The sequence below is a fragment of the Danio rerio genome, chromosome 9, assembly GCF_052040795.2.
Source record: "Danio rerio strain M-AB ecotype USA chromosome 9, GRCz13ab, whole genome shotgun sequence".
Taxonomy (NCBI): domain Eukaryota; kingdom Metazoa; phylum Chordata; class Actinopteri; order Cypriniformes; family Danionidae; genus Danio; species Danio rerio.
This window is the reverse complement of record NC_141029.1, coordinates 35,769,091-35,783,214: the sequence shown is the minus strand read 5'-3', so window position 1 is coordinate 35,783,214 and position 14,124 is coordinate 35,769,091. Positions and strand designations below refer to the sequence as shown.

The window sequence follows — 14,124 nt, the reverse complement described above, 5'->3', positions numbered from 1 at the left end:
AATTGTTAAATGTACAGTTTATTCTGATTTATTTATTTATTTATTCATATTTTATTATTACTATACTATATATTGTAATACTATACTATACTATTATTTACTATGTTTTAAAAATATATATTTATGTACACTACAGGTCAAAAGTTTGGGATCAGTTTTTTTTTTTTTTAAGGAAATTATTGTGTTCATCAAGGCGGCTCTTATTAAATGTAAAAAAATGTTAAATATAAAATAAAATTAATAAATATTATAAAATATTTATTAAAATGTTAAAAAACTTCTTTCTTAATGTATGTAATTTCAAATTAAATTATTACTCCAGTTATTATTGCTTTTATTACTATTATCATTAACAATAATAAAAAATAATAATGATAATGATAATAATAATAATGATAATATTGATAGTAATAATAATAATAATAATAATAAAAAAAATAATAATAATGTTTTATTTTTACCCTTTATGAAACTATGCGTTTACATCTCTTTACATGTATTGTTTTATATTTATCTATACAAATTTATATATTATCTATGATTTATTCATTATTTTTCATAAAAATGAAACATTCAATATTTAAATAATAGTAAGATTTTAATGCTTTTTCACAATAAATTTCCAGAACCCTACAAGCCTAATTATGACGCGGTGGAGCAGTAAGTAGTGCTGTCGCCTCACAGCAAGAAGGTTGCTGGTTCGAGCCTCGGCTGGGTCAGTTGGCATTTCTGTGTGGAGTTTGCATGTTCTCCCCGTGTTCAAATGGGTTTTCTCTGGGTGCTCCGGTTTCCCCCACAAGTCCAAAGACATGCGGTACAGGTGAATCGGGTAGGCCAAATTGTCTATAGTGTATGAGTGTGAATGAATGTGTATGGATGTTTCCCAGAGATGGGTTGCAGATGGAAGCCTAAAAAAAAAAAAAAACTATTGTAATCTATTGTGTGTTTATTTTTGTTTGGTTTATTTTGGGTTTTATTAATGCAGTTTTGGTAAGACAATTTGTAGATTATTCATTTATTCATTTTCCTTCAGCTTAATCCCTTTATTCATCAGGGGTTGCCACAGCGGAATGAACCACCAACTTATGAATGAGCCCTACTGAACTATGAGCATCCCTGTATATTTTTACCCTAATTTCTGTTTAACAGAGAGATTTTTTTTCAACACATTTCTAAACATAATATCAATATATAATAATATTACATTTTAATAACTCATTTCAAATAACTGATTTATTTTATCTTTGCCATGATGACAGTAAATAATATTTTACAAGATATATTTTAAGACACTTCTATACAGCGTAAACTGACATTTAAAGGCTTACCTGTGGTTAAACATTAACCCTTAATAAACGCTATAAAGTGAAATGTAATTTGACGTTCCTCATTGTGGTCTCATTGACATCAGATGAAAGATGAACAATACGTCGCACCTGTAAAATCTGCAGTGTGATTTATGAATGAGCAGATCCAGAAACAACATGAGGAAGAAGATCCTCAAGCACAGATGCACACGGTGGATGTGCTTGACTTCCTCTTTTACTCCCTTCCTTCCTTCCTTCTCTTTCTCTGTCATGATCCAAGGTGTGAGCATTCCTGACCACATCCTGCCACTGCAACGACAACTCAGACACACAAACACAAAACAAACATTATAAAAACATCCAAAGTGTCTATATATTCTGCATCCAAAAGAATAGCTCATACATGACATCAAACGTCTTTCTGGTGAACAACGCTTTGCTAAATATATCAATGCAGTCATCTATGAACCTGCAGGTTAGAGGTGATGCAAGTGAATGTGACTGGACATCTGAGAAGAGGTCAGCAGTCAAGGGTTAATGGTCTTTTAATATAGCAGCAAGTCGGAGCTGTGACATCACTGCTGTGCTATGCTGAAGCTCAATATAGCAGATTGATTGAGGTGCTGCATTTAAAGAGCATAAAATACTGACTTTTCCCGCTTTAATTGCATGCATGCTTGTTTATCAATTTAATGGTGACACTTTACAATGCACCCTTTTCACATTTCCGGGTTTCTCAGTAGCGGAAATTGTCATAGTTGGGAGCACAGTGATAGGGAGAGTACAACTGATTTTTTTTTACAATCCCATTTGCTGAAATAATAAAAGAAAACCTCCACGATGATGTTATAAAGACATTCAGAAAAAGAAAAAAAAAATGTGAGACTGATGATGGCAGCCAGAGCTTGTGAACAGGCTTATGAAAAGGGTCCATAAGGCTGGATTCATGTTAGTTAATGTGTTTATTAACATTAACAAATAATGAATAATATATTTAATACAGTATTCATTGTTTAAAGTTAGTTTAGAAAAATGTTGATCATAATTAGTTAACAATACATTAGTAAATGTTTAAGAGTGATTAATAAATGTTGTACTGTTCATTCTTAGTTCATGTTAGTGACTATATGCTAAACTAAAATGTACTTTTACAACCTTATTGTAAAGTGTGACAACTTTTTGTTAAAACTGCCTGCATCTAACAGACTTTTAACATACAAGAAACATCTTAAAGGGTCACGAAACACCAAAACACATTTTTTGAGCTGTTGACAGTCGTATATGTGTCCCACACTGCTAAAAACACTATTAGGACACCTATATTTCACTAAAAAGTGTAAATTGTGCAAAATTTTGTTGCATAATTGCAGTTACACACTGTATTTAAGCCAAAATTGTAGTTGCCAACCTCTTGTCCGTTATTTAATTTTTTTTATTTCAATTGTTTTGCCACACATTTCAGAACCCTGGTGTTAATTTTCAAAACTCTAGACATAAAATTCACAACCACTGCCAGAGTTGTGCATTTTTGCAAAACTCTTAATTTTTTTCAAATGCACAATACAATAAACACAAGTCAAACATACTGTGTTCAATAAACTAAAATCACCTTGTCAATATAACATAATTGAACATCAAATTGATCCTATTTGAAAATGCAAATTGATACAAGCACTCAAAATATGAATAACTGTTGCATTACTGTTGTTTTGGAAACTGATGTACAATATTACATATTTAGATAATGAAAATTTCAAGGCAACTCAAATTAAATCAGTTATTACAGAAGATGACCTATCTGGGCTACTTTATCTATAGATTTCATCCTTATTCCATATATATGGTTTCTTTATATAAGAGAGCAAGAATATATATATATATATATATATATATATATATATATATATATATATATATATATATATATATATATATATATATATATATATATATATATATATATGAGCAATATCACACTCGTAGCAGTGCGATATGGCTGTATATCGGCACTGGTGGGAGGCGTGCATTGTATATACAGCCATATCGCACTGCTACGAGTGTGATATTGCATTTATACAACAGTTTGATGGCATAATTGTGTATATAAAAACCAAATCAAACATGGAGAGTCTCAAAAACCCTTTTGTATGAGGAACTATTTTCTTATATATATATATATATATATATATATATATATATATATATATATATATATATATATATATATATATATATATATATATATATATATATATATATATATATATATATATTTTTTTTTTTTTTTTTTTTTTGGAGATCCAAAAAAGTGAGTCCTGAGTCCACAGAACAAACCATCATTATACAATAACTTGCCTAATTCATTACCCTAACCTGCCTATTTAACCTAATTATATTATATATTATTTGCTCTCATCATGGCAAAGATAAATTAAATCAGTTATTAGAAATGAGTTATGACTATTATGTTTATAAATACTAGAGAGTCTGTGTTAAAAGTATTGACTTATTATAGTTTTGAAAATTGACATAAGGAAATTTTACGTTCTGAAATTTGTGGCAAAACAATTGAAAAAACTGCAACATAACAATATTTACAGGTTACCCATTTAAAAATAAACAAGATTAGATAATATACTCGGATCTGATTTATTAATTACCGCGAAATGAGATTCCTTACAACTAAAGAATTATCTTTATTGCCATGAAATCAATAATCAATTTTATTGCAACATTTCTTATGATCTTTAATAATGCATACAATATCAATAATAAAGAAATTTCTTTCCGTAAAACAATATGAATTGTGATCTCAGCCTAGTTTTAAAACCAAAGAGGAAGTTGTCAGTGTCACAGTTAAACCCCAAACATGGTCTGTCAGAAGAAGATATTGTTAAAGAAACAGTTCATCCTAAAAGGAAATCTCTGTCATTATTTACTCACCCTCTTGTTAATCCAAATGGATGTGTTGTTTTTCTCTGTGAAACATAAAACAAAGATTTTGTATAAATGACACAGCATGTTTCTGTGTAACAACTGTTTATAATGAGCATGTCTGCCAAGTTACAAAACAAAAAGCAACCCAAAAGTACTACGGATGACCACTTACTTGCATTAGTACAAACATTTTGCTTTGCTATTGAACATCTAGTTTTCAAATTAAACGTGGCACCAGAAATGAGGTCTGATGACAGTCTTGTCATTATCAAGTTAAATTAGACCATCAGGAGTCACTGGGAGTGACATCAGGTTACCTTTGACTTTCACGAATAGGACACAAACTATGTCATTGTTTTGGCTTTTCATCAGATCTGTTTCTCTAAAAGCAAAACTGCAACCAAAAGTGTTCATTTTTTATTCCTCTGTGTATTTTTTCTATGAACACACACACACACACACACACACACACACACACACACACACACACACACACACACACACACACACACACACACACACACACATACACACACACACACACACACACACACACACACACACACACACACACACACACACACATATACACACACACACACACACACACCCACACACACACACACACACACACACACACACACACACACACACAAACACACACACACACACACACACACAGACACACACACACACACACACACACACAATGTTGTCACTAAAGTAAGTGCCACTAAAAAGTATTCTATATGTATTAGTGAACGTTTGAAATATCGTAAAAGTGTTTTGAGGTGACTATTGTGCAATGAACTGTGCATGAATTCGTATTTACAATTTATTGAATTGTGAGCACTGACTTGCACAGTACATGTGTGTTGTTAAACTTCTGTGAACAAAATAATGGTTACAGGCATGTATTCCAATAAGTCCAAGTAGCTTTTGTACCACAGCAGCAGACTAAAGGTATATTGTTCTAATTCAGCCTAAAAACATAAAACATACAAATGTATACATTAGTCCTAAGCATTCACACTGTCACTTTTAACCATTTATAGTGCAAAAAACCATATATGATAACTTCATTGACATTGATTACAATATAATTTCTAAGTCCTAAACGTTCCAAAATAATAACCCCCTGTAACACTCCAGGGTTCACCTCTGATAAAGAATTCAAGCAAACTTACAGTTTTTTACAATGGCTATGACACTTTTTTCAATACATTTAACAAGTTTGCTAAACTCTTAACACAGCAACACACCTAAAATACACAATTGGCAAAACAGTTAATTTTATGCTCAAAATCACACATTATAAATTAAACCTCTAAACTACTTTTCAAAATACAATAATAAACGAACACACTACACCATGTCTAACAAAACACTGCAATCATGTTTCAAAATGAAATTATTGTTCAAAACACTAACACATGTTCTCTTCCAACAGAAACATTCAGTCAATCAGAACACACTGACAATAAAAACACTATCATCAGCTGACAATACAGAAACTCCATTAGTTTATGTGTCAGCTCTGACCTTATATTTGAAGTCTCGTTACAGTTTTGTTTTGTTGGGTTAAGTAAATGCATGCATTTTCTTTCATTTACGGCAAAAATTCTATACAAAACGAAGAAAAAAATTGCTTTATAAAATTTACAGTTTATGTAAAAAAATAAATAAATACAGACACAGAATTTCTGCAGTACAGACTTTTTTGCAGAAGGACATTTTTCTGCAAACAGAAAAAGCACCACAATTATAATAAAGTAACAAAGTAATCTTCTATTCTGCCCGGTCTTTTGCCACATGTTCTCATCCACATTATACTTGATATCTTCTGTGGCCCGGCACGGTAACTGTGGCTCTTTGGCCTATTATGTTTTTCCTACGGCGACATCCCCAGCCTTGTCAACATTGAAAATTTCATGTGGTACTGGATTTTCCTCTAACTTCATGACTCTCTGAAAGTAATTAGACACAGTGTATGCAAATGCTGTACTGTATATCTACAGTATATACTAATGAACTCCAGGTTTAAAGAGTAGTTTACTGCAAAACACTTTGTATAGTACAGTAATGACTGTATTGCATAATCTTACATGGACGTATTGGTGACAGAGTTCTTTGATGTTCCTTTCAAAAACCTCAGGAGTCCTCTATTAGAACATATGATCATGTGATTGGAAAAACCAAAACAAGACATGAGTGTGCTTTCTAGATGGGAATCAGCTGTCATATATATATATATTTATATATATATATATATATATATATATATATATATATATATATATATATATATATATATAATTTTATTTATTTTTTTTTTCTGTTGCCAATGCGAAATAGCATATTGCGGTATATACACACACACATTTATTTATTTATTTATATAACCGAATTATGATGTTTCTCATTGGCAATTGAATAAAATACAGGGAATATATTTGTGTTTCAATTCACAATTAGAACAGCTGTTCACTTTGACTTTATCCTATATAATTTCTGTTTAGAACATGGTGTTATCTGTTCTGACATACTGTGTTAAAGCATTTGTAAATTTGACTGTAAAATTTCATTGTTTTGTTCTTGGTTGTGCTTGTGTGTAAAAGAAGTTAAAGCATTCTAAATTTGTGTTAACTGGATGCATTTTGTGTCAAAACAACACGAAATGTGTTAATTGTATAGCCCACGAAGACGGATGTTGTGCTAACTGTGTTAAGAGTTTAGGAAACTTGTTAAATGTATTGATAAAAGTGTCATAGCAATTGTAAAAAACTGTAAACAGATGAATATTATAAACTTGAAAGTTACTGAATATTCAACCAGAGTTGTTGCTAGGTTTAGAAAAACTGTCAATATTATATAATGTGTGAGAAGATCCATTTCTGAACCTGTACTGAACTGTAAAGGCAACATCACAACTATAAGAATAAGAGAACAGATATGTTTGAGCACTTTGTACTTAAAGTGTCATTTTCTAACATGTTTCTTTGGCTTAGTCTCTTATTTGTAAGGGGTCGCCACAGCAGAATGAACCGCCAAATACTCTGGCATTTTTTACACAGCGGATGCCCTTCCAGCTCCAAATCAAGCACCCATACACTCTCTCATTTACACACACTCATCAACTAAAGCCAATTTAGTTCACCCAATTGACCTATAGTGCATGTCTGTGGGGGAAACCCACACGAACACTGGAGAACATCAGAAATTAATTTATTCATTTATTCATTAATTAATCTTGGGTTGCCACAGCACAATGTACTGCAAACGTATCCAGCATGTTTTACGCAGCGGATGCTCTTCCAGCTGCAATCCATCACTGGGAAACACTCATACCCACTTACTCACACACATACACTACAAACATTTTTTTTTGCCTACTCAATTCATCTATAGTGCATGTCATTAGACTTGTGGGGGAAACTGGAGCACCCGGAGGAAACCTACGCGAACACAGAGAGAACAAGCAAACTCCAGACAGAAATGCCAACTGACCCAGCTGAGGCTTGAACCAGTGACGTTCTTGCTGTGAGGCAACAGCACTACCTACAGTGCCACATCAGAAATTCCACAAAGAAATTCCAGTTTTTGGGCCTGCCACTGCATGACTTTCATCAATTTTGCATTTACATTTCAGTTGAACTGCACAATAACTTGTTTAGAAGTGCACAGAGACTGCATGTTTTCCGAGCTAATGTATGGTGTGCACCAGGGTTCAGATTGAACTTATTCAAATGAATCACAAAAACAGACCAATTCACCTTTAAACAAACCAAAGTGAAAAGACATACTAAAGGTGTCAGTGTGAATTAAGGTAAACACTTGGTAAAGTTACTTTCAAGTAATATATTACAATCTTGTCATTTTTTAAAGCCATTACTCTTCTTAAAAAGCAACATATTTAGATATGTTTGAGATTCTAATTAGGACAAAATAGACTACATACAATTTTTGGTGTCACAAAAGACACTACTTACACTTAACACTTTTTTCTAATTTAATTGAGAGCAATGTTACAAGTCATTACAGGATGCAGAAACGTGAATAACAGCATCCTGAGAAAGTTGCTGAAAGAATCTTTTGATCATCTTTTTTGATAATAGGTTTTTGAAAAGTCTTTTTTAAATTAACCTTTAATTTATATGTCTACATTTGTAATCTCATATTGGCTCTAAATAAAGTGAAAAATATGATCACATATGAATAGGTACATTATTGAGTATACACTTTAAAATGTCTTTTACATGTGGTCAATATACACTCACAGGCACTTTAATAGGAACACCTGTTCAACTACTCGCTAACGCAAATTTCCAATCAGCCAATCACATGGCAGCAATTACTTGCATTTAGGCATGTAGACATGGCCAAGATGACCTGCTGCAGTTTAAACCGAGCATCAGAATGGGGAAAAAAGCTGATTTTTAGTGACTTTGAACATGGCATGGTTGTTGGTGCCAGATGGGCTGGTCTGAGTATTTCAGAAACTGCTGATCTACTGGGATTGTCACGCACAACCATCTCTAGGCTTTACAGAGAATGATCAAAAAAAGAGAAAATATCTAGTGAGCGGCAGTTCTGTAGGCGCAAATATCTTGTTGATGCCAGAGGAGAATGGCCAGAGTGGTTCAAGCTGATAGAAAGGCAACAGTAACTTAAATAACCACTTAACTTAAACAACACGTCCAACCATGAGGCGGATGGGCTACAGCAGACCACACCGGGCGCCACTCCTGTAAGCTATAGAAAACTGAAGCTACAATTCACACAGGCTCACCAAAATTGGTCAATAGAAGATCAGAAAAACGTTGCCTGATAAGTCTGGTCAAGTCTTTCTGTTGGGAAATTTGGATAGGACATTTGGATGGTGTCAACAACATGAAAGCATGGATCCATCCTGCCTTGTATCAACGGCTAGGCGGGTAGTGGTGGTGTAATGGTGTGTGGGGGATATTTTCTTGGCACATTTTGGGCCCATTAGTACCAATTGAGGATTGTGTCAACGCCACTGCCTACCTGAGTATTGTTGCTGACCATGTCCATCCCTTTATGACCACAGTGTAGCCATTTTCTGATATATATTATTTATATACTTATATATACATGTATGTATGCATATAATTTACAGAAATTGTGCTATTGTATATATCATGATATATGCTGTCGTTATCAGGATCTGAGATGTTTGTCACATCAAAATTACTTCTTTTTTTTACCCAGCAGTGAGTCTGTCTGTCTTGCTGTCCATCTGATTGAATGACCCCAACCAAGTCTCTGATGGCCTCCATGCAGGACAGTAGCAGTGACAGGAGAAGACGAGGCTCAGCAGTCAGGAGCGACTGACCTCCGCCAGAGGCATGTGACACCAGTTAGACTTTCATTCATTCTCTCAGCCCTGCAGAAAGAAAGCTGTTGTGCAATATGAGGGGGAGGGGAGAGAAACCATCATTGATAGATGAAAAAGAGGAAGAAGGAATGACAGAAATGAACACCACATGACAGGAGGCCACCGTACAGGGTTTACACTATTTTTTCTTCCTTTCGTCTGAATGTTTTTAAACATCTATAGAGTAAGTCTTTAACAATATATATTTGCTGGTGCATGTTGATTTAATTATGCTAATTCAATTTATTAATTTGTTTTACATTTACATTAAAATATTTCTCAATCTTATCGAAATATTGCAAATGGGTATATCACAATATGCATATCTTAATGGTTTATTGTAGTGATTTAATACAAAATTATCTTTGTGTGTCTATCAGCAGCGCACTGAAAGGCTTTTTGAATGTAGTTACATGTCAATTTGCATCTTTGAAACTACACTGTAAGTAATATCTGTTCATAAACAGTTCCCTTATTTTCTGTTTTCCATTATGGAACTTTAATTTTGGCTCTGTCGACTTTTTTTCTTTAAAAATACAACTCTTCAGTTTTAAAAAATGGACTTTTACTTTAAAATAACATAATGTATGAGAAATAACATGAAGAGAAACAAGTCTGTAAAGTAGCAGAAAATGTACTGACAGTTTATTGTTTTTGTACTACAATTTACAACACCAAACCAGACAATATATCATTTTAAACTATTAAAAATGTTAATAAAATACTTTTTTTTTATAAATGTTCAAGGTCAAATGTTGTTGGAAGAAAGATCAAGGTCTCATGATGTAATTTAAAAACATAAATAAACACATGAATAATACGGAAAATACAAAATACGGAAATCTGCTAATATGAAAACTGATCATACTAATATTTTGGGACAGTGTAAGCAGAGTAGACTTACATGTTTTTCTTGACAAAAATCGTAAACAAATTTAGTATAGATGCTGAAATATGACTAACCATGCCATGTTAAGACAACAATAAGACAGCAAAGTTTCAAGTTTTTTTTTTCCTATTTGTTCTTGATGTTTTTCGCCTCACAGCAAGAAGGTCGCTGGGTCGCTGGTTCAAACCTCGGGTCAGTTGTCGTTTCTGTGCGGAGATTGCATGTTCTCTCTGTCTTCGCGTGGGTTTCCTCCGGGTGCTCCGGTTTCCCCCACAGTCCAAAGACATGCAGTACAGGTGAATTGGGTAGGCTAAATTGTCCGTGTGTGTGTGAATGTGTGTGTGGATGTTTCCCAGAGATGGGTTGCGACTGGAAGGGCATCCGCTGCGTAAAAACTTGCTGGATAAGTTGGCGGTTCATTCCACTGTGGCGCCTCCGGATTAATAAAGGGACTAAGCCGACAAGAAAATGAATGAATGAATGAATGAATGAATGCAACTATAAAGCAAAGTGGTATTTACGTACTTAGAGCTGAGCATTATGGCAAAAATGCAATCTTTGGGTAATTCTTTTCCATATTGAACGATAACAATATATATTTCTATCAGTTGTTGAAGCTTCTAGATTTAAAAGAGTATCCTAACAATGTCAGACGCCACAAATTAGAGGGTATATTAAATAGCATAACCTATTTTCGGTTGCCGATATTTTTGGCAGCTGAAATTGGGTGCATCTCGAATTTGAACACTCTTCTAGATTCCCATTGTTGCACATTTCTGCTGTGTGATTGGCTGTTAGATCAATATAGAGTTAAAAAAGTCCAGAGCTTATCATTGTTAAAGACATAATTTATTGTGATTTGATATAATATTATTCATAAACATTATCGTTTAACTGGTGCATATATGTTTTGTGCAACAGTTAAATGTGACTGTTCAATTTCAGATGTAGTAATGCTTTCCTTTCCCTAAAATAATACAAAATATTTATATTTATATATATATATATATATATATATATATATATATATATATATATATATATATATATATATATATATATATATATATATATATATATATATATATATATATATATATATAGTAAGGTGTACCTAATAAAGTGGCTGGTGAGAGTACATTTTTAGCTCTCTTGAATATTAAGACAAAAAAAAAAACATATATATATGTTGTTGCGTTTCTGTTGCTTTTCTTATCCTCATATGTAAGTTGCTTTAGATAAAAGTTTCTGGTAAATAAATAACTCTCCATGCAAATCAGGACTGTGCAATAAGAAAAAGAAAAATTTATTGAAGAGATTGAAAAGGAAAATGTGAAAATTGATAGCATGTAAATAATTCAATATTTGATATATGATTTCACACAGATAAAAAAAAAATATATATATATATATATATATATATATATATATATATATATATATATATATATATATATATATATATATCATATATCAAATATTGAATTATTTACATGCTATCAATTTTCACATTTTCCTTTTCAATCTCTTCAATAAATTTTTCTTCTTCTTATTATGCACAGTCTTATGCACAGTCCTGATTTGCATAGAGAGTTATTTATTTACCAGAAACTTTTATCTAAAGCAACTTACATATGAGGATAAGAAAAGCAACAGAAACGCAACAACATATATATATGTTTTTTTTTTTTTGTCTTAATATTCAAGAGAGCTAAAAATGTACTCTCACCAGCCACTTTATTAGGTACACCTTACTAGAACCGGGTTGGACCCCATTTGCTTTCAGAGCTGCCTGAATCCTTCATAGGATAGATTCTAGGCACTGGAAATATTTCTCTGACTTTTGGTCCATATTGACATGATAGCATCACGCAGTTGCTGCAGATTTGTTGGCTGCACATTTATGATGCAAATCTCCCGTTCCACCACATCCCAAAGGTGCTCTATTTGATTGAGTTCTGGTGACTGTGGAGGCCATTTAAGTACAGTGAACTCATGTCATGTTAAAGAAACCAGTCTGAGATGATTCACGCTTTATGACATGGTGCATTATCCTGCTAGAAGTACTGTGGTCAGAACAGGATGGACATGGCAACAATACTCAGGTAGGCTGTGGCATTAACATGATGCTCAATTGGTACTAATGGGCCCAAGGTGCGGCAAGAAAATATCCCCTAAACCATTACACCTCCACCACCAGCCTGAACCGGTGATACAAGCTCGGATGGATCCATGCTTTTATGTTGTTGAAGCCAAATTCTGACCCTACCATTCGAATGTTGCAGTAGAAATCGAGACTCATCAGACCAGGCAACGTTTTTCTAATCTTCTTTTGTCCAATTTAGGTGAGCCTGTGCGAATTGTAGCCTTAGTTTCCTGTTTTAAGCTGACAGGAGTGTGATCTTCTGCTGCTGTTGCCCATTCGCTTCAAGGTTGGACGCGATGTGTTTTGCGTTCAAAAATGCTCTTCTGCATACCTCAGTTGTAATGAGTGGTTATTTGAGTTACTGTTGCCTTACTATCCGTTTAAACCAGTCTGGTCATTCCTCTCTGACCTCTGGCATCAACAAGGCATTTGCGCCCACAGAACTGCCGCTCACTGAATATTTTCTCTTTTTCGGACCATTCTCTGGAAACCCTAGAGATGGTTGTGCATGAAAATCCCAGTAGATCAGCAGTTTCTGAAATACTCAGACCAGCCCGCCTGGCACCATCAACCATGCCACGTTCAAAGTCACTTAAATCACCTTTCTTTCCCGATCTGATGCTCAGTTTGAACTGCAGATCGTCTTGACTATGCCTACATGCCTAAATGCACTGAGGTGCTGCCATGTGATTGGCCGGTGAATGTATAGCATTTGTATAAAGTCTTGTGATTATTTGTGATAAATCACTTTCTGTATCCTCATTTGTAAATCCTTAAATAAATGCAGGCATTTTTATGTTTTTTATTCATATTAATGAAATTATGTAATTATTTTTGATTGGACTTTTTCTCCAATCCCTTCCACAGACCACTGTGTAGTTTAGAAATAATCCCTGAAGTAAATGACATAAATGTGATTTTGGATGAAGTGTTCCTTTAAAGCCTGCTGGAGTGACAGCCGCACAGAAGCTGAATGTGTGATTTAGAGCTTCTCACTCTCCTTTATTTGAAGATCCTCCACAACTCGGCACACAGCAAGATTTTGAGTGTGTCCTTTTGTTTCGAGTAGCTTAAGAGTAAGACTGTTGCCTAGCGACTACCCTGCATTACAGCATTACAACACACGCTTCTGGATGTGTGCGATTGATTGTGTGTGTGTCTATGTGAATCAGCTGAGAGCCTGTTTTCCAGTACAGTGAAGATCCTGAGGGTTCATCTCTTGAGAAAACATTTTCCCCCTCAACACATTTATAGTTGCCAGGCTTTGGGACATAGAACACATCCCAAAGGGAGGCATCGCTCCAAAGCTAAAAGGATCTTGTGAAGGTTTTGGCCTTGAGAAATGAAACACACATACTGTACATACACACACACACACACACACACAGCCTCTAGCAGGTGCCTTCAGGATCAAGCATTGGCAGTGAACCCTTTCTGTCTTTTGTAT

The 14,124-nt window shown here is 33.8% G+C and overlaps 1 long non-coding RNA gene across 1 annotated transcript; it reads left to right on the top strand.

Annotated features, from left to right (window-relative positions):
• Positions 1-9,733: 9,733 nt before the first annotated feature.
• LOC147835340 (uncharacterized) lies at positions 9,734-13,488 on the top strand. Its single transcript, XR_015499694.1, has 4 exons — positions 9,734-9,826; positions 10,023-10,084; positions 10,689-11,340; positions 12,241-13,488. It is a non-coding gene; the product is annotated as an uncharacterized LOC147835340 (long non-coding RNA).
• Positions 13,489-14,124: the final 636 nt, after the last annotated feature.